Source organism: Dioscorea cayenensis, unplaced genomic scaffold, assembly GCF_009730915.1.
Source record: "Dioscorea cayenensis subsp. rotundata cultivar TDr96_F1 unplaced genomic scaffold, TDr96_F1_v2_PseudoChromosome.rev07_lg8_w22 25.fasta BLBR01002155.1, whole genome shotgun sequence".
Taxonomy (NCBI): domain Eukaryota; kingdom Viridiplantae; phylum Streptophyta; class Magnoliopsida; order Dioscoreales; family Dioscoreaceae; genus Dioscorea; species Dioscorea cayenensis.
In genome coordinates, this window is record NW_024088546.1 from 13716 (window position 1) to 33954 (window position 20239).

The 20239-nt window shown below is 36.7% G+C and overlaps 1 non-coding gene across 1 annotated transcript; it reads right to left on the reverse strand.

Annotated features, from left to right (window-relative positions):
• Window positions 1-2061: 2061 nt before the first annotated feature.
• Window positions 2062-2168, reverse strand: LOC120257476. Its single transcript, XR_005535695.1, has one exon. It is a non-coding gene; the product is annotated as a small nucleolar RNA R71 (small nucleolar RNA).
• Window positions 2169-20239: the final 18071 nt, after the last annotated feature.

Consider the following 20239-nt stretch of genomic DNA (forward strand, 5'->3'; position numbering starts at 1 on the left):
TGTGACCTTGATGAAAAGTGTGGATTCGGGAGTATTTTGGCTGAGTACCATAGCAGATACTTGTACATAATCACTGTAGCAAAGTTATTGTAGCAGTCACTGTTCACATGTAGCAGAAAATCAATTCCTGCAGATTCACACGGGTGTGTGGAGATTCCACACACCCTTGTGGATGCCCGATCCCAGCCTATTTAAAGCCGTAATTTCAGCTCGATTTTAAGATCCTTTTCTTATCTTTTGCCCATCTCTTCGCCATCTTTGGAGGCGCTCGCAGCTAGGGTTTAGAAGGGCTTTGGCTAGGTTTTTGGAGTGGTTCTACGGCCTTCAACACCACATTCCTTCTGAAGATAGTTATTGGGGAAGCTTTTGTTGGCACCGATTCGGCGAGGTCTGCCCTAGGCTTGATGAGGAAACTTTTGGAGAAGACGCGGCTACTCCACAGGACCACCGACATAGACACCAAGGGGGTTTTACCTATGGATTGGATATCTTTACTTTCGATTTCATTATTGATTGTTTTTTGCTCCATGGAGAGCTAAACCCCTGGAGGGTGCTTGGGCTTGTAAACCCTAGGAGGCTATTGTTTCATTAACCTTTTATTATGCTTTTTTTAATTGATGCTTTTTAATTGAGTTCCAATCCTGAATGCTTATTAATTTGATTTTTCGTAGAGTGACACTAGGGTTGAGAATCCATCTTGGTAACCTTTGTGGATGAGTAACACACCATGAGAATTAGACAATGCTAGATTGGAGAGGGTTGAGAGGCTGAGCGAGAGGTAACAAAACGTCCCCTTTCTTTTCTGGTGTGATTTGTCCTACCTCCACGTTCCAAGAGTTTTTTACGGTCATAACAGAGTGAAGCGTTGAAGTAATCCTTAGTATCTGGGGCTTAATTGTGACTAGGGGTCTTTCGCCTAAACCAAAGGGTTATATCTACATAAGGGAATAGGGTTTATTACTTGGAGCCCCTCGAGCTTTATGCAAAATTCACAGTGTGAGGCGTCGAGACTGAGCGATTTCTCTGCCCGGGCATAGTGTAGGGTTAGTCACAGTTGACCTTAGGATTTTCACGACTCATTAAGTATAAGTTGAGAAACATAATGGTTGGTTTTGCACTTGAAACAATAGTCCTAGGGTGAGCAATATCCGAGTGCCACAATTTCTGTCGATTGCCTCTCCTATCTTTTATTTATGCCTCCTTCTTCTTTTCTTATTTCTATTTTCATTGATTTTGTTCACACCACCATCGATTCATCTTTATTCTAGTTAAATAGCAATCTTTGTGTTTCTAATCACTATTCTCTGTTGATACGACTACCCACTCACCAGGGTATTATTACTTCGACAAACCCGTGCACTTGCGGTTCACACGCAAAAGGCCGTTTGTCAAGTTTTTGGCACCATTGCCGCGGAATAGGCATTTTAGAAATACTTTGCACTTTCCTATTTTAGTTATTCACCATTTATTCTATTTCACACTTTCTTATTCTTCCATCATTCTGATTTGATTTTCTTTCTTTGGTTGCAGCTCCAAATTATAACCCTAGGGAACCCTTCGATATTGGTTGAAGGAGATCTTGAACTTGAACGAACACTTTAAAGAAGGGGAAAAGAATCTGTGCAAGAATAGTCAAATCAAGCTGAGGTAGAAGGTGAAGGGTAAAAAAATATGGCGGAGCAGAATGAACAGCAGAGGACACTATCAGATTATGCCAGACCCATAGTTCTGGGCACATAGTGTAGTATTGTGTGACCACCGATTATAGCTCAGAACTTTGAGCTAAAACCAGCACTCATCTAGATGATATAGCAGTCGGCACAGTTTAATGGTTTGCCTGATGCGGATCTGAACAACCACATCGAGAACTTCTTGGAAGTGTGCGACATGCTTAAGATTAATGGAGTTACGGATGATACTATCAGATTGAGGGCCTTCCCATTTTCCTTGAAGGGGAGCGCAAAGCAGTGGTTGCATTCATTACCTAGAGCATCGATTACTACTTGGGAGGAGATGGTAAAAGCTTTTCTTGCCCGATATTTTCCTCCTGGAAAATCTGCAAAGCTCAAGAATGAAATTTTCTCCTTTGTGCAAACAGAATTGGAGACTCTTTTTGAGACATGGGATAGGTTCAAGGAGCTCCTACGAAAATGTTCTCAACATGAGTTCCCCGAGTGGATGATCATTCATACATTCTATAATGGGTTGAACCCGAGCACAAGACAATTACTTGATGCTGCAGCAAGAGGTATCTTAGGAAGCAAGAACCATAAAGAAGCCCGACATCTCATTGAAGAAATAACCATGAACAGTTATCAGTGGAACACAAGAGAGAGAAAAAAATTAGCCAGACTTCATGAGATCGATGCATTTACTTCATTGGCGGCCTAGGTAGAGTCATTGAGCAAGAAGTTAGATACTCTAACTTCTCCTAGAGTGGCAGCCTTGACTAGTTGCACTGGGTGTGGGGAGAACATGCTTCATCCGATTACCCGATTTCTATTTGGTGGTACATCCTCGGTAGAACAAGTAGATTTTGTGGGTAATGCAATGAGAAGCCAAGGCAATCCATATAGCAACACCTACAATCCGGGTTGGAAGAGCCACCCGAATCTTTCATGGAATAGTCAAGGGAAACAAAAGGCCATGACACCACCGGGTTTCCAACAACAAAAACAAGCCCCAAACATGGAGAATCGAGTTTCAGGTTTGTAAACCCGGATGACCAATCTAGAGAAAGCTTTGACCAAGTTCATCCAATCGTCGGATACAAGGTTTCAGTCTGTCGAACCTACACTTCGCAACCACACCACTTCATTGCACAATTTAGAGAATCAAATGGGGCAAATTGCAAAGTCATTATCGGAGAAACCTCAAGGAAGCTTGCCTAGTAACACTGAAACTAATCCGAAAGAACATGTGAAGGCAATCACTTTGAGAAGTGGTAGTGAGGTTGAGGGTAGGCTTCTGAGTGAGAAGACCAATGTTGAAGTACCCGAGGTTGTGGAGGTTGAGGAGAGAGCCAAAGAGAATGAGGTGGTATCCCCACCTTACAAGCCTAGAATCCCTTATCATTCAAGATTGAAGAACGACCAAAATGATGATCAATACAAGAAGTTTTTGGGTCTATTCAAGCACTTACACATCAACATTCCATTTGTAGAGGCGTTGTCTCAAATGCTTCACTATGCAAAGTTTCTCAAGGACCTCTTGACCAACAAAAGGAAGTTGGAGAAGAGTGCGTCTGTGATTCTAGATGCTTCATGTTTGGCAATGTTGCAAAAGAATATGTCGAACAAGAAGAAAGACCCTGGAAGCTTCATCATTCCGTGCAACATTGGTAATTTGGGTGAACAGAAGGCATTGGCAGATTCAGAGGCTAGCATCAATGTCATGCCCTAATCGTTCTTTCAAAAGCTAGTCTTGGGAGAGCCTAGGCCCACTCGAATGACACTTCAATTGGCGGACCGAAAGGTGAGACATCCGAGGGGCATCATCGATGACGTACTTATGAAAGTTGACAAGTACATATTTCCTGTGGACTTTGTAGTGCTGGATGTTGATGAGGATGTCGATGTCCCATTGATACTTGGGAGGTCGTTCTTGCATACTTCCAAGGCTCTTATCGACATGGATGGCGGGGAGTTGACTTTCTGAGTTAGGGGATGACAAGCTTACATATCGCCTCACCGAAGCCATGAGACAGTCTATAGACTTTGATGATATTCTCTACTTTCTTGACACTACCGATGAACTAATAGATGAATATGTGTAGGAAATGATGTGTCTGGACCCGTATGAGGGGTTGCTAGACCAAGAGGCAGAGATGAAAACATCATGACACTTGGTCTAAAGGATAAGGTGCAACCTACCCCGGGGATCATGAAGAAGATTATCCAAAAGATGAAACGTGCAAGGAGACGTCACAAGAAACGACCTCAAGGTTAATGGGGATATGCAAGAATGGAGTAAGGGTGACGAACCCTTTTGCGGTAACAAACTCGATAACTTTCCCTCTATCTTCAAAAGATTATATTCATCATGCTTTCAGCTTATGGGTAAGAGGGAAACCTTCATCTATGAGCCCCCATGAGGTATGAAGAGGTACATCAAGCTTAGTGACATTAAACAAGCGCTTCTTGGGAGGCAACCCAAATCTTTACTGTTTCTAGGTTTTAGTTTACTACTTCCATGAATAAGAGCTTGAGTGTTGGTGTCGTAATTTTTTACATGCTTTTTTTGTGGTTTTCTCATGGATCATTGGTATTTTCATGTGCTTAATTGTGATTGGAGAAGTTCTTGGTCATTTGAGTATGTTTTGCATCATTCTCTAGTCAGTTGTTCATAATGTAGGCAGGCTCTGAGTATGTGTAAATGTGCAGAAATTTTCTGCAGGGTCTGTAATTTTTCTAAGTCATCCAGAGAAGACACACGGCCATGTGGAATTTTCACACGGGCATGTGTTTCCATTCAGAGCCCAACTTCTCCATCCCGAGAAGACACAGGGGTGTGTGAATGCCCCTTAAAATGATCTTGTGACGGTCACACGCCCGTAGGTAATTTTCCACACGGGCGTGTATTTCTTTACAGAGTTCAGATCTCTATCCTGAGAAAACACAAGGGTGTGTGTCTACTCTTGTGGATGACCTTGTGAATTACACAAGGACGTGGGTAATTTCCACACGCCCATGTGAAACTCTGCAGAGAAGTTCTCATCCATCCTGAGAAGACACAGGGGCGTGTGAGTACCCCTGTGAGTGGCCCTTGTGAAGATCCACGGCCATGTGGAATTTCCACACGGGCGTGTGAAACACTTAGAGAAATTTCTCGGGTGGATAGAGAAGCCACAGGGGCATGTGGGTGCCCTTGTGGGTTGAGCACACGGGCGTGGGGAATTTTCACACGCTTGTGTGGATGCGTTCAGAGGAAAAGTGTGCTATCTTGAGAGCACACAGGGGCGTGTGAGTGCCCCTGTGAAGCTCCCCTGTGGAGTCACTTGGGCGTGGGTAATTTCCACACGGCCGTGTGGATGTACAGAATTCAAAAGGCCGCTATTATTCTTTATAAATTTTGTTCGCCTTTTCATTTTCATACTCCCAAACACTCAGAGAACACATTGTTTGCTTTCCCGACCTTGTTGTCGTCTAGTTGAAGGGATTTTAGGGTGTTTTCTGGGCCGATTTCAAGGTTTTCACTCTCATTTCATTGGTAAACCCTCTTTCTCCTTTACTTCAGCCAATCTTGATTTATTTGGTTTAAACTAGTGAATGTTGCTCTGTTTTGAGAATTAAATGGTTGATGCATGCATTAGAGTGGTTTTAAAGAGAAATTTCGATGTATTTTGTGGATTTTGGCATAGTGGTCGTGCGGTTTTCACGCCCCGTGGATCCACACGGGCATGTGGAATTTCCACACGGTCGTGTGAATTTTTGCAGTATTGATTCTGTGAGTGTTTTTGATTCATTTTCTTTTCAAATCTTGCAGACATGGACCCCCAAGACAAAGAAGCAAGCCGGTAAGCGTCTGCGTGAGCCATCCCCTGAGCTAGAGAGTATGGGACTCGTTATTCCTAAGCACCAAGTCCAATTTGAGAGGTTGTCGAAGCTAAAGATTGGGCAATCTCGGTTCCCAGACACCAGTGCACTAAGAGAGATACAGCAGGGAGATGATTTAGCTGATGAGGTCGAGGCGATTATGTAGTGGGTAGTTGGCGGCAGTTGCTATCGATCAGGGAGCTAGCTATCCTTACATTGACGCTAGACGTATTGGCGTCGTTTGAGTTCGACCGGTCATATTCTAGTTTTGATAGTGTTGACACCGTACAGTTTAGAGTGTTTGGGCATCACTATAGTATGAGTGTCACACAATTTTCGATCCGGTTGGGACTATATGACGAGATTTTCACGGGCACTGAGGAGTATGATCGACTACCGACCGATTATCTAGGTAGCTTGACTCCTCAGAGAGCATACAGCACATTATGCGGCCAGGGACAGTACGAGCCAGGGGTGTCTAAGGCCACGTGCCTTTCCCAACCTGCCTATCTTTACTTGCACGGCATTTTAAGCAGGTCGGTGAATGGCCGTGGTGACAGTACTAGAGTTCTGAGCCGGCAAGAGTTATTATATCTGTATTCGATCGTGCAGCGTCAGCCGATTCATTTGGGGCATATACTAGCCTAGTATCTGCACCACCAGAGCCACTATGTCAAATTGGCGGTGATTTTCTCAGGCCCATACATTACCAGACTCGTCATGGGCATGGGTTTGATGGACGCCATTCATGAGGCTGAGAAGGCGATCATTCCCTCTCCTCTAGGCCTAGACACTATGAGACTGATGGGGATGATGTGTAGACACAGACCGGGAGTTTATGTACTGATTACGCCTGCCCTAGAGACAGCCGAGGATGACGCAGTGGAGGGGTCACAGCCAGTGCTTGAGCCGCAGACAGAGCGGGTACATGCAGAGGCACCTCCTACAGTACAGGAGCCATCACTAGTCCGGATACTTTCTCCGCCTCGAGCCCATGATCGATTTGATAGGATCGAGAGCGCTGTAGGGGTGCTGTAGAGTGATTTGGCCGAGGTTCACGCCACACAAGCTGTGAACCATACTAAGGTGATGGCCCATCTCGACATCTTACAGCAATTATTAGAGCGAGATGTAACCTCACCATTCATCATGTGGCCGAGATCCTCACCGACCCCTCCATCATCACCGGCACCACTATCACCAGTTCCAGCAGCGCTGATTGATCCACCTACTTCACCAATAGCACCAGCAGTAGCGATAACTGAGCATGACACCGACACTTGAGGCTTATTTACTTTTCTTCGTTTTTTATTTTTCGTATTTCATTTCAGCATTCTATCTTGGATTTGTATCACTTAGAAAGGATTTTCCTTCTGAATTTATTTTTTATTTTTCGTTGTGTCGAGTTGTGTTTCATTGCTTTATCATTATATACTCGAGTTTGATTTTGTTTTTGTTGAGCTTCACTGAACCCCCTGTGTATACGTGCAGATAGTCTTGTGAGTATGGAAATTGAGGACTAGTTATAGACACGGTCAATGTGATTTTCACATGGCCGTGTATGCTCCACAACCCATTGGAACTCAATTCTCAAAGAATTTAGCTCCATCAAACGTACAATTAGGAGTTTAAGGGAGTATTGTTTCAATTGCCCACCTTCACATATGATCTTGATTGTTATACTTTTTATTGTACTTGCATGCATACATTGAGGGCAATGTACATCTTAAGTGTGGGGGCGAGTTCACATTACACATGTTCTTTCCATAAGTTTTGACTGAAAATATTCACGTAGCCAATGGCGGTTCATCTTAGTTGTAATGGTTGTATTCTTAAGTTAAGGAGAATTTTTAACATTGAATGCTCACATGCTCTACTTTTTACTTGATTTTTTAGGAATTTTTTCCCGATTGACACTTGTTGCACTACTCACTCATTAAACCTTTCTGGAAACTCAAATCCGATGTTTGAAAGACTAGTTAGTTTTGTTTCTTGTGTTAATTTTTGCTAAAAAAAATATGTACTTGTTTTGGTTGTGTATTGGGGTGGAAAGAGCTACCGCCTATGAAGTATGAAGCTACTCTCATAAGTCAAATACTAGTTATGCCATAATTAGAGAAAGAGCTTTCTCATGGGATGAGTGAAAGCTACAAACCCGGTAGAAAGAGCTACCACCTCAAAAATATGAAAGCCACCTTAGCGGCCGCTTTGGAAAGGACTACCTAAGAGGATGTGTGAAGCTACTAACGTCTTTTTGATTTGTTTTGTAAATAAATAAATCCTTTATACTTAGAACTTTGAGAAGTATACGTTGGGTTGAATTGAGTGAGTTTACACACACTTACACGATTTTGGGTTTGTTGTCCTTTTTTATTCGAGTTTTTAGCTAGAGCATTAATTTTTTGTATTTGGTGTTGAAATATCCCTTACTTGTAGAATGCTTCTTTTGCACACTTTTAGTGAACCTAAGGCTAAGCAACTTCAATATTTCCTTCTTCTATGCTTCAATGTTTTATTTTTGCTTGAGGACAAACAAAAGCTTAAGTGTGGGAGAGCTTGATAAGTGCTTGTGTATTAGTAATACGGAGTATTCTTTTCTTACATTGAGCATTACTTTTCTCAGATTTTATCGTTCATACATGTGTATTTGTGTTACTTTTGTGTATGTAGGATTGTGGAGACAAGTATGGAAGAAAGAAGCCGAAGTAGGTCGTGAATGCATGTTGTTGATGAAATCTTGATGTGAACAAATGTAAAGACACAAGTCGTGCTCAAAGACATGTGAGTGTGTGCCAACCTCCGTTGTGCTCGAGTGAACATGCAAAGTGGAGGGGCAGCCGCGATCTCAGCCCGATTGGGGGATCCTTTTCCCATCTTTTACCCATCTCTTCACCATCTTCGGAGGCTCTCGCGGCTAGGGTTTAGAGGGGCTTTGGCTAGGTTTTTGGAGTGGTTCTACGGCCTTCAATACCGCACTCTTTCTGAAGATAGTTACTGGGGGAGCTTTCGTCAGCACCTATTCGGCGAGGTGTGCTCTAGGCTTGACGAGGGAACTTTTGGAGAAGACACGGCTACTCCACAGGACCATCGACACATACACCAAGGGGTTTTACCTATGGATTGCATATCTTTACTTTTGATTTCATTATTAATTGTATTTTGCTCCATGGAGAGCTAAACCCCTGGAGGGTGCTTGGGCTTGTAAACCCTTATGATGTTATTCTTTCATTGACCTTTTATTATGCTTTTTTAATTGATGTCTTTAATTGAGTTCTAATCCTGAATGCTTGTTGAGTTGATTTTCCGTAGAGTGACACTAGGGTTGAGAATCCATCTTGGTAACCTTTGTGGATGAGTGACACACCATGAGGATTAGACAATACTAGATTGGAGAGGGTTGAGAGGCTGAGTCGAGAGGTAGCAAAACGTCCCCTTTCCCTTCCAGTGTGATTTATCCTACCTCCAGGTTCGAAGAGTTTTTTACGGTCACAATAGAGTGAAGTGTTAAGGGACGAACTCCGCTAGGGATTAATTGCGTGAGCAGCAGAGTGAAGCATTGAAGTAATCCTTAGTATCTGGGGCTTAATTGTGACTAGGGGTATTTCGCCTCGACCAAAGGATTATATCTACATAAGGGAATAGGGTTTATCACTTGCAGCCCTCCGAGATTTATGCAACCTTGCATAGTGTAAGGCGTCGAGACTGAGCAATATCTTTGTCGGGGCATAGTGTAGGGTTAGTCGCAGTTGACCTTAAGTTTGGGACCTTGTGTTTTAGGATTTCCACGACTCATTAAGTATTAGTTGAGAAACATAATGGTTGGTCTTGCACTTGAAACAATAGTCCTAGGGTGAGCAATGTCCGTGTGCCCCAATTTCTGTCCATTGCCTCTCCTATCTTTTATTTACGCCTCCTTCATTCTTTATTCCTATTTTTATTGATTTTGTTCACACCACCATCGATTCATCTTTATTCTAGTTATATAGCAATATTTGTGTTTCTAATCACTATTCCCTCTGGATATGACTATCCACTCACCAGGGTATTATTACTTCGACAAACCCATGCACTTGCGGTTCACACGCAAAAGGGCATTTGTTGGGTAACCACTGGATCATGACCTCGACCCATACTATATCGGGGGCACAACACCATCCATGTGCCAAAATCATCATCTTTGGTACTCTAACTCAGATCACAGGGATTCTAAAGGAAATCTCAACAACTTTACCTCCTTGTCCGATCACATCTAATTGCATGTGTCATAGATCATCCTTCCGATTGTCAACCAAAGACAAAGCTCCTACCCCGCCAGCCAAATTGCAAACCATATTGATACATGAGTTGACAATATGACCTATCAAACCACATCTGAAACAAAAGGAGCGAAGTTTTTATATAGGACTACAATTAGTGTCTCATCATCACCTTCTCCAACCTAAATTCCTCTTTGCAAAGGTTTGGAGAGATCAAGTTCAACACACAACTGAGAATATTTTGCTCTCCCAACATTCTTCGATGGAACCTGTACATTCAAAGTATGATCATCAATCCTTCATATACTGCCTATTAATGAACCCAAATTTTCCAAACTCACCATCTCCCAATATTCCATGGGTAGGTGATCAAATTGAATTCAGATAACTACCTTATCAAGCTTTTTAAATACTAATTGGAAGTTCTCCTTCTAGAACATAAATTGAAAAACCATACCATTAACCATCAATAGCCTCTCCCCTAACAAATTCACCATTAACCATAGACTAATATATAATATAGTAAAAGCCATTTGGCATGTCGAAGATAGAGAATTTTCCATAACCTTTCCATATATTCAATAAAGCCAAACGGACTTGTTCCAGGGGCACATATTTTCCCAAAAACTTCCCATACAACAGTGTTTGCAACTTCTCATATATCTTCATTTTGAAATCTTCATCTAGTTTGAGCCTTTGATACTCCAAATTTTTTAGCCTTTCAAAATTTTCCTTCAAATTGACTGTCTGATTGCTAAAGACCTTAGGTTTTAATTCCTTAGTTACAGCATGAGCCCACGACTCCCTACCTACGAAGAAACCTTAAGCAAAGGTTCCCCTTGTGTAGAAAGAGTCGTAGCATCTGATGTTGAAACTCCGCCCCCACTCGCCATAGCAAGTGGGGGAGAAGGAAGCCGAGATTTGGATGAAGACGTTTGGGAGAAGAGAGAGTAACTCAGAGAGCTTTTCCTCAAACTAAATGCATGCTTTTTTTTTTGTTCTTAACTTCCTATGGATGCTTGTTTTTAACTCAATGCAAAACTTTTTTTCACTGGGCTCTCATCAACTTCGAATTTAGTATTTAATTAGCAATTAAAGTTAAATGATCCATCTTTCTCAAGAAAAATTATATCCAGATAATCTTCAATATCAACAATGATTGTACATTCAAATTGGAGCAAATATCTTTAGATTCATAAATATATTTTAATTTAGTTTTTCCTTTATATTTGCTACAATGTCTTCAAAGTCATTTTATTCATCAAAACCAGAGTTATCTTGCCAAATGCCTAGTCAGCACCTACTAAACAAAGCTAATTTTAAAGCTTTTGGGATTTTCAACACACTATTTTATAACACTATTGATTTTTTAAAAAAATATTCCATTTTCAATTTAAAAAATATATATATATATATATATATATATTTAAGAAATTATTATTTTTAAAATAGAAAGAATTTTGAACATTTTTACAAAGCCTATTTGTCTTAAAATTTTATTTCTTAGACCTATTTGGGTGTGAATTTTTTTAAAGACTATTTATATTTTTATTTTTTGAATCTATTTGTTCAAAATTATAATGAACAGATTTAAAAAATAATTTTTAAAAAAAATAGCTTGCATACGTATAAAAAGTAAATATGTTTGAAAAATAATATGTAAAAATGTTTACCATTTTAAAAATAATCATAATAATCTTTTGAAAACAAACAGGTTGCTTTAAAAATTTTAAAATCAAATAGGTTTAAAAAAATCGAAAATAAATCTGAAAAGGAGGTTATAAAAACCCAAATGTTTTAAAACATCTGTGGCTCTATAACTATTTTGATAAATAAAATGATTAGGGTCATTATACTAAATATGAAAAAATAAAATAAAATAAATGCATAAGTTGAAAAAACCTATTATGGTTTTGTGCTAACTAAATTTAGTTGTCTAATATGTATAATTTAAATCAATTTTGTTAAATTAAAAACCTTAAGTATATCTCAAAGTAATTAAAAAGAAAATTGGATTGTTGAGGCTATTCGGCTTGGCGGATGAGGATGTGGAAGATGATGGAGTCTGGAATGTGGAGAAGGAGGATGGCTCACACTCATACACGCCTTCTCCTTGGCTTAGGACGTGTCTTGTGTTAAACTCTAATGGGCAGCTGAAGTATATGCCAGTTGGTCTTTACTCTTCGATGCTACTTTCTGAAGATAGTGGTGAGATTCCAAAGAGTTGTAACGACCAACAAGTTGTACGCCATTTTACTCATGAGATCCCAATTGTAGAGAAAGGGAAGTTGTTGGTACAGTCAGGTCCGTGGGAACCTCTTGCGAGGAGAGCTCACGGGGATAGAGCCGAGAGAAGAAGAACTTTAGTTAGGCGGGAAGAGGAAGCAGGATGAAAGAAGGGAGAGTCTTTAGGTGAGCTCCAGGTGGTGGTTGAGCCTTGCTCCCGCGGAAGAGACGAGATTGCTCGCCAGGTATTGGTTAAGCTCCCGGTGACGGTTGAACTCCTAGTGGTGGTTAAGTCTGGCTCCCACGGCAGCGAAGGAGATACACATTTGCCATTGGTTGAGCTTCTAGTGGTGGTTGAGCCTTGTTCCCACGGTAGCAACGGAGAAGCCTTTCACTCCCACAATGGCTCCAGCACCTCTCCTAGTGTGATACAAGTTGTGGTTGAGCCTTGCTCCCAAAGTGGTCAAGTTGGCTCGCTGGCGATGGTCGAGCTCTACTTCCACGTCAATGAAGGAACGCGGTCGTTGCACAAGAGGGAGAAGGAGTCAAGGACCGACGGTCCCTCAGACTGGGGACGGACTGTTCGATGGAAGGGTGAAAGTGGTTCTCGAGTGGTTAACTCAAGGAGATGCGGTGTCGAGCGCTGGGTGTCTCGGTCTGGGAAAGCGCAGAAGACTGGGGCACGTGGCATGACTTCTTTTACCGAGGTTCACAGGGGCGAGGATGAGGTGTCGCTCGCCAGTTCTCGGGTTAATGAGATTCTCATTAATGATAAGGCACGTGATTTTAATGCTGATTTTGTGGACATGTTAACAGTTGATGCTGGGCCTAGTTTAATTGTTGGGCTGGATGAGGTGTAAGGGTCCAAAGTTGTTGATGGCCTTGGCTTTGATGATTCCTTAATGCTTTGTGAAGTGGGACAAACTTTGGCCCAAAATCAATTGGAGCTTGATCATGGACCTGGGTTGGTTCTTGAAGCGGGCAAAAATAAATTTCAGGGGCAACTTAATCTGGAATGTTTAAGCCAGCGATCGGACGAGCTTAGTGGAGATATGACGTCCGAGGAGGCATATGACCAGATCATATGCTAGATCTTTTCTGTTCATTTGGTGTTTGGAGCTGGGTGGCAGCCTCTTGTTTGTTATTTTTGTTTTGGTTTGTGGCCTAAGGCCGTTGTACCACATCTAATGAACTGTCTATATTGTGTTTCTTTTATTTAATTGAAGTGGTTTATTCATTTTTAAAAATAATCGATTTAACTATGATGCCCACATGTTCAAGAAAATGAAATTTAAAAAGTGGTAAACATCAGTGGGAACATGATTTAACTTTCAGACTCATGCTTACAAAAGATTTGACCACTTTAATTTTCGGACTGATACTAATAAAAGATTTGACTTAGTGAAAATGAATGACTGCTTCAAATTCACTGGCCATACTGGATTGGGACAACATGCATTCGCATTGATTAGTCAGTAACAACAGAAGTCACAACTTTGTAATTACATGTAATCAAACCTCTTTAAAATCAATATTCTTAATATACATATATATATATATATATATAATGGCATTGCCTTATTGTAAGTTCATTTTTTTCTTTGGAAAACCAATTATCAACTAATTTTTAATATACATATATGAAATAATTTTTTAATATAATAATTTCAAAATAAGTAATATGGGAAAAATTAAGGGAGCATTGTTAATTAAAAAGTTAAAAGTGGAGTTGATTAATATCAATATTTGTAGGTGGATTGTATTTTTTTTTAAATGATTTTAAGAGAAAAATGTGGAGTTAAAATAGTGGTTTTTATTGCTATGAGCGCATATAATTAAAAAAATACCGTATCTTACAATTTTATAAAATAAAAGGTTCTTTCAAAAAAAAAAGAAAGAAAGAAAAATAAAAATAAAAATTTTTATGATGCTGATTGTTTTTTAAAAATTAATTTTTTAAATTTAGTTATAAATAAACCAGAGAATGGAATTTTCATTTTATATAATAAAATAATAAAATAATGGTATATAAAAATGTAAAAAAAATTTATTAAATAATTTATTAAGAGTTTGCCAACACTAATATAGTATAATGATAAGGAAAATTCTTTTTATATAAAAAAACACGCGTTCAAATATCATCTGAAGCATGGTGAATAAATCTCTTGTGATAGAGCACTTACAATTGGTTCCCTATGTACAAAGGGAGAGCGTGTGATGCATTCAACACTCACACGTGCATGTCACTGGCTCATGGTGATTTATCCACTTAGAAAAAAAAAATAGGAGTTTTTTTTTCTATAAAAGTTTTTTTTAGCATTTTTAAAGTAAGAAATTAAAAGTTTTAGTATAATGCCATTTAAGTTCCAGCATATTTTTATAAAGGTGATTTTTTTTATGGTTTTTAATAGATTCAAAATATCAAGGTTATAATGTTCAATGGGATTTTATTTTTAACATAGAGTGAAAATAAAATATTGAGCAACAAAGGGAAAACAAAAAAAATTACCTTCTTAAGCTCACTCTCTTAAATTCATTAAAAAAAAAAGAATGAATGAATGAAATTGTAAATGCATTTGTTTCTCGTAATTGGGATTTTTATATACACTCTTGTAAAATTTATAATTATTTGCATATCTATATAAAATCAATACCAGTTTATTGACCAAATTGGCAGAGGTTTATCCCGATATGCAAAACTGCACAGTTAATTCGATATGTCCATGATTTATAATAACATTCTTTTTATATATTATGATATTTGTCAATAAATAAAGGAAACATAATTTTAAAGGCAATACATTTGATTAAAAAATTGCAAAGATATTCCTACCGAGAAGAACAAAAATCTTATAACCCCCCAAATGGATATATACATTTCGTGAGAGCTTATTTGATTTGACCAAGTCCTTATTGGAGTTCAAACAGGCATATTAGACTTTTCAAACATTTAAATGAATGCATCTCAGTCATCACCATTGCATTCTCTACTGCAATCAGGATTTAATACTTAGAGTACAATTTCATGCATCAATCCATACTCTATTATCCAATGCCCACTTGCTTCAATGAAATATCAATACTACTACTACTAATTATAATAATAATCAAAGACCTTTTAAAAAATGTACGTTAATACAATATTATGAGTGTTGATAAGGAGGCAAGTGAAGACCTCTACTTAAAAATTCAATCAAATTCTGACACCCATTCATCAACTCCTTCATTTTGAAATAATTAAAAGTGGCTCAATGTTCAAATGGCTGGTTATTAATTAGGGAAGAAGATGACACTTCATAAACAAAAAACCAGCATCAGATGATATTTGTTTGAATGTCCATTTCAGTGGGTGTGTTTCAAGTAGCTGAATTTCAATGCCTTTCAAGATCTAAACATGCACGGCAGACAAAATCCTACCATTTCCTTAGATATTTTTAACCACCAAAATTTGTTGTCATTTGTTTAAAAAAATCAATGTATTGATGCTCTCTCTTTCGTTTTATTTATATGCATGAAGATTATTATAATGTTGTTGTATATAATATTATTCAAAATTAGGTCATTTTTATTTATTTGTAATAGGGTAAGTGTTTTATGTCAACCATTGGATAGCCCATCCCCTGCAGCACTATTCTTATGTTGTTCATACACTGTATACTCGGCTCCAATACTGTTTATTAGTATTATTCACATACCTGGGAGTTGGTTTCCTATAAAAAAAGGTTTTTTTTTTTTTCTAGAACTGTAAGGCAAAGAGATTTTCTTAAGAAGTCCGTAAGCCATCGTAATTGGTGCACTTCCGTAAATGTCTATCCCATTTGACAATCCCTTAAATAAAGGTGCTTATTGCCTATTAGTAAAAAAAAAAATGATTTACTCTTTTTTTATCTGTTTTAATTGGAGAAATACAAAAAAATATTGGATAAGTCGACTTAGGGTTTTTAGTTCATCATCATACAAATATTAATTTAATTTGGTAGACAAGCCATTTGTGATGAAGGTTATACCTCACATCAAGTTCATTATTCAAACAAATTTTCATTGGCCCCCTGTCATTTATGTGAGGACATCTCAATGTTGCAATTATAATGATGCTTTCATTGGTTTGTTCATTGTTGATAGATTTGTTGTTCCTTCTAATGAAACAAATATCTGTATTTTGATGTAAAATGTTTAAATGATGCTTTTGACATATATTTCATTAATGTTTAGTAAAATATCTGATGTTATTCATTTTTATTGTAAATATTAATCTTCTGTCAAATTAAATGAGGAGATTTGTAAAACAATGAAAATAATATTTTTAAAAAAAGCAATTTAAATTATATTAATATAAAATAAAAATATTATCAACATGGTAGCAAGATTTTAAAAAAATTACAAATTTATTTAAATATATAACTATCCATAAAAAAAAAATACATCTAGATCTACTTGATGGTGTCTATATGTTATCAAAAATATGATTTTTAATGCTAAACTAAGACAAAATGGGCCAAAGAGGATAGACAAAATCTCATAGTTATTACATCTAGCCTATAAAAATTAAGTTGATCATAAAAGTAGTAAACTAAAAAGATACAATAAGATATTTTTTGATCTTATGAGTAAAAATAATGGCACTAAATTAGGGATCATTTGAAGGTGTCACAATGTCATTAGATAAAATTAAAAAAAAAAAAGGATTATAAATTGCCTAATTAATAAAAGACAAAATAAGGCTGTGACAAAGAAATCAATCACCATCACCAATTGTGTAAACATTAGCCATATGCATGTGGATCTCTAAAAATATACATAGAACTCTTTATAGAAGATGCCAAAGTCACTCTTGACCTTGCTTGAATTGGTAAGGAGCTCCAACATGAACTCTGATTTATTTATTTTAATTTTTAGTTGTATATCCAAGAGAAGAAGCAGAGGACACTAGCAGCCAAAAGAGTTGTAAAAAAGAAAACAAACAAGAATAAAAATTAAAACAGGGACCACAAATCCCAAGTGGCATGAAATGGTATGATGGGAACATTTGGGAAATGAAGCCACCACTCGCTTTATGTTGTATAAAAAATGTGTGTAATAGAAATAGTATATGTATGACGCTAATCAATAAAGTAGCACTCTATCCAGATATACTTTGATGGCTCGTAAATATTCTTTTCATTCTAAAATACTCTAGTTTAAAGATGTTGTACAAAAATTAAAGATAGCATAGAATTTTTTTAAAATTTAATGTAAAAATCAACTAAATTATTAAATTATCCATCTCTTGAAATCATATATTTTTTCTTGGGATTATAAATATTACTCTTTATATATATAACTTACTCCCTCCGTTCCGAATTAGATGTCATTTTAAGAAGCAAGAAAAATTCCAAAATAATTGTCGTTTATGTTATCAATAAGATTTTTTTTTTCCAATTCTACCCATATTTAATAAGTAATTTCAATTGGAGTATTTTGAAAAGAGAAAAAACCAATGATGTAATAGGTGGAAAAATTAATAAAGAGAATCATGTAAAAATATAATTGTAGTCCAAAAAAAAATAGGTAATTTGGTCATTTAACTTAGTTTTAATTGAAATTATACATATCCCCAAAAAAATGTATTGTTGTTCTTAATTATTGTGCAAAAGGCTAAAATGACATCTAATTCGGAATGGAGGGAGTAGAAAATTAAAGATGGATAAAATTGAAAAATAAATAATAAATATTGACTTGATATTGTAAAATGACATATATTTTGGAATAATTTTTTTAAAAAAACGATATGTATTTTGGAATGGAGAAAGTACCAATTTTTTTTCCCACAAATGCGACAAACACCGATAGGGGCATGCGTATAGGCTAGGAATTGATCTTTTAGCTCGTGCACTCTCATCCAATGACACAAGATTTGTGTTGTAAGCCCACACCGATAATCATAGACCTATTGCCACCACTGCGTCTAGCGAAATTTAAACTCAGATCATCTCAGTTATAACATCAACAATAGCACATCACTTAGGCTCTATATAATGATTTTACTCTTTGAAAAAAAATATGAGAAGTGAAATAAAAATAAAAATAATAAGGTTGTGTTTGATTGACAACATGGAAAATGGCTAGAAAAGAAAATTTTTCCATTGAAATTTTTCAATGGAAAAATTTTACTTGGAAAATGAAAAAATAGTTGTTTGATTGACATTATTTTCTAGCTAGAAAATCAAAAATTTTCTATGGAAAATTCAAATTTTGTTGTTTGATTGCTCTTATTTTCCACGGATAATGAAACAATTTTCATGGAAAAAATCTCATTTGTTGTTTGATTGCATCAATTTTCCCTGGAAAAAATCACATTTTCCATGAATTTTTTTTAAAATTATTAAAATTATAAACAGCGCTAGTGGAATTGAATCTTAGCGCTACGTGGAATTTAATCTTACCATCAAAACGTCACGGGATCTGTTCACTGATCTGGATAAATTTATTTAAAATATTATCAAGTTCTATAATTTATCTATTTTTAAAAGAAAAGTTATTTTAAATATTTCAATCGCACGTTATCTTTTCATATAGCCCCTTACGTTTTTCCTGAAAAACTTTTTCCAGGGTGGAGGCAGGAAAAATTTTCCACTGATTTGAGAGAAAAGAGGGTCACGTGATAGAGTCTGTGGAAAAATTTTCCACGGAAAATTTTGGCTAACAAACAGCCCATTTATCTGAAAAATGACCTGTAGAAAATTTTTCCAGAGAAAAAAAGGGCAATCAAACACAACCTAATTGTAGAAGCTATAAGAAGCTAGTGGTATACCAATGGGTACTAAAATAACTAACTCAAACTATACAAGAATATGAATAAAAAAATCTTAAAGAACTAAGAACCGTCATCTCAAATTAATTCTTCAACTAATGTTTTCTCAGACCCAACTCACTCATAAACTCACTCATAAACAAGAATGGTTAGAGGATTAAAGATCATGGCAGGATTGAATTAGAACAATTGGATAATATATTTTCAAAATCATTAAAGCAATATAACATCTATATCATCTAAACTTTAAATATACGTCTATTGGTCTAACATAATACTTGATGAATTTAATAATTGGAACATCTTTTACATATAATAATCAATACTTACTTTAGGCCTTGCTTTAAATATGTTCAATATTTTAGTAAAAGTCTCAATTAAATATGTAAGAAAAATAATTGAGTCCTATAAAACTAAATAGTTATTCAAGCAAACCGGTATTGCTTTAAGTATGTTTAATAAAATTATAAAATAATTTAGGTATAATACCTTTAATTGGTTCCTCTACTTTTTCTTTCTCTTCCCTTTTGATCCCTCTACTAAAAAATACTCCCAACTAGTCTCTCTACTCTTGAAAATGATTCTATTTAGTCATTTCTACTCAAAATTGAAACAATTAATGGATGTATTTTCAAGAGTAGAGGGATTATATGGGAAAAGATTAAAAACAGAGAGATTAGGTTGGGTCATTTTTAAAAATAGAGGAACTAATAGGGAGCATTTCTGAGTATAAAAGCAAAAAATAAATAAAAAAAAGTAAAGAGATCAATCTAGAAATTATACCAATAATTTATGGCATGTGCAAAGATATTATAGTAAGGAAAAAAAATTCACGAGTCATTCAAGCAAGCTTATACTTCTAATCTTTTCCTATCATCTTTGACCAAACATCTCTCAAAGTTGATAAAAAGAAATTAATTTTTTAAATAAAGAAAATAAAAGATGTTTCCATAACAATCTTTCCTTATGGATATTAAAGTAAATGAAGTCAGAAAGTAGACTCAAAATTGGAAGAGCTGAATATAGTAGTACTATAGCTGAGTAAGAAGGCTATATTCTGGAGCAACACACCACCACATACATGGAGTGATGCAAGGCGAAACAACCCCTAACTACCAATAATAAGTAGTAAACTTAGAATGCTCCCTACATCAATTATGAATTATAAACTTGGTAATATACATGCACATGTAGACCCTAAAATACACAAATACACCCTTGTAATTATCTTTTCTATTTCATTACCATCTAAGCAATACATACAATAAAACAATTTCAGAAATAAAAGAATTATATATACTTCTCCCATATCTCAAAAACATACCCAACAAATACAATCACAAGACAATAGCCCACCCTTCCATAGGGACACCTGCCATTATTCACTGAAACCTTCTCTCAGCCATCAGTCAAAAAGTAATTCAAGAAAGAAA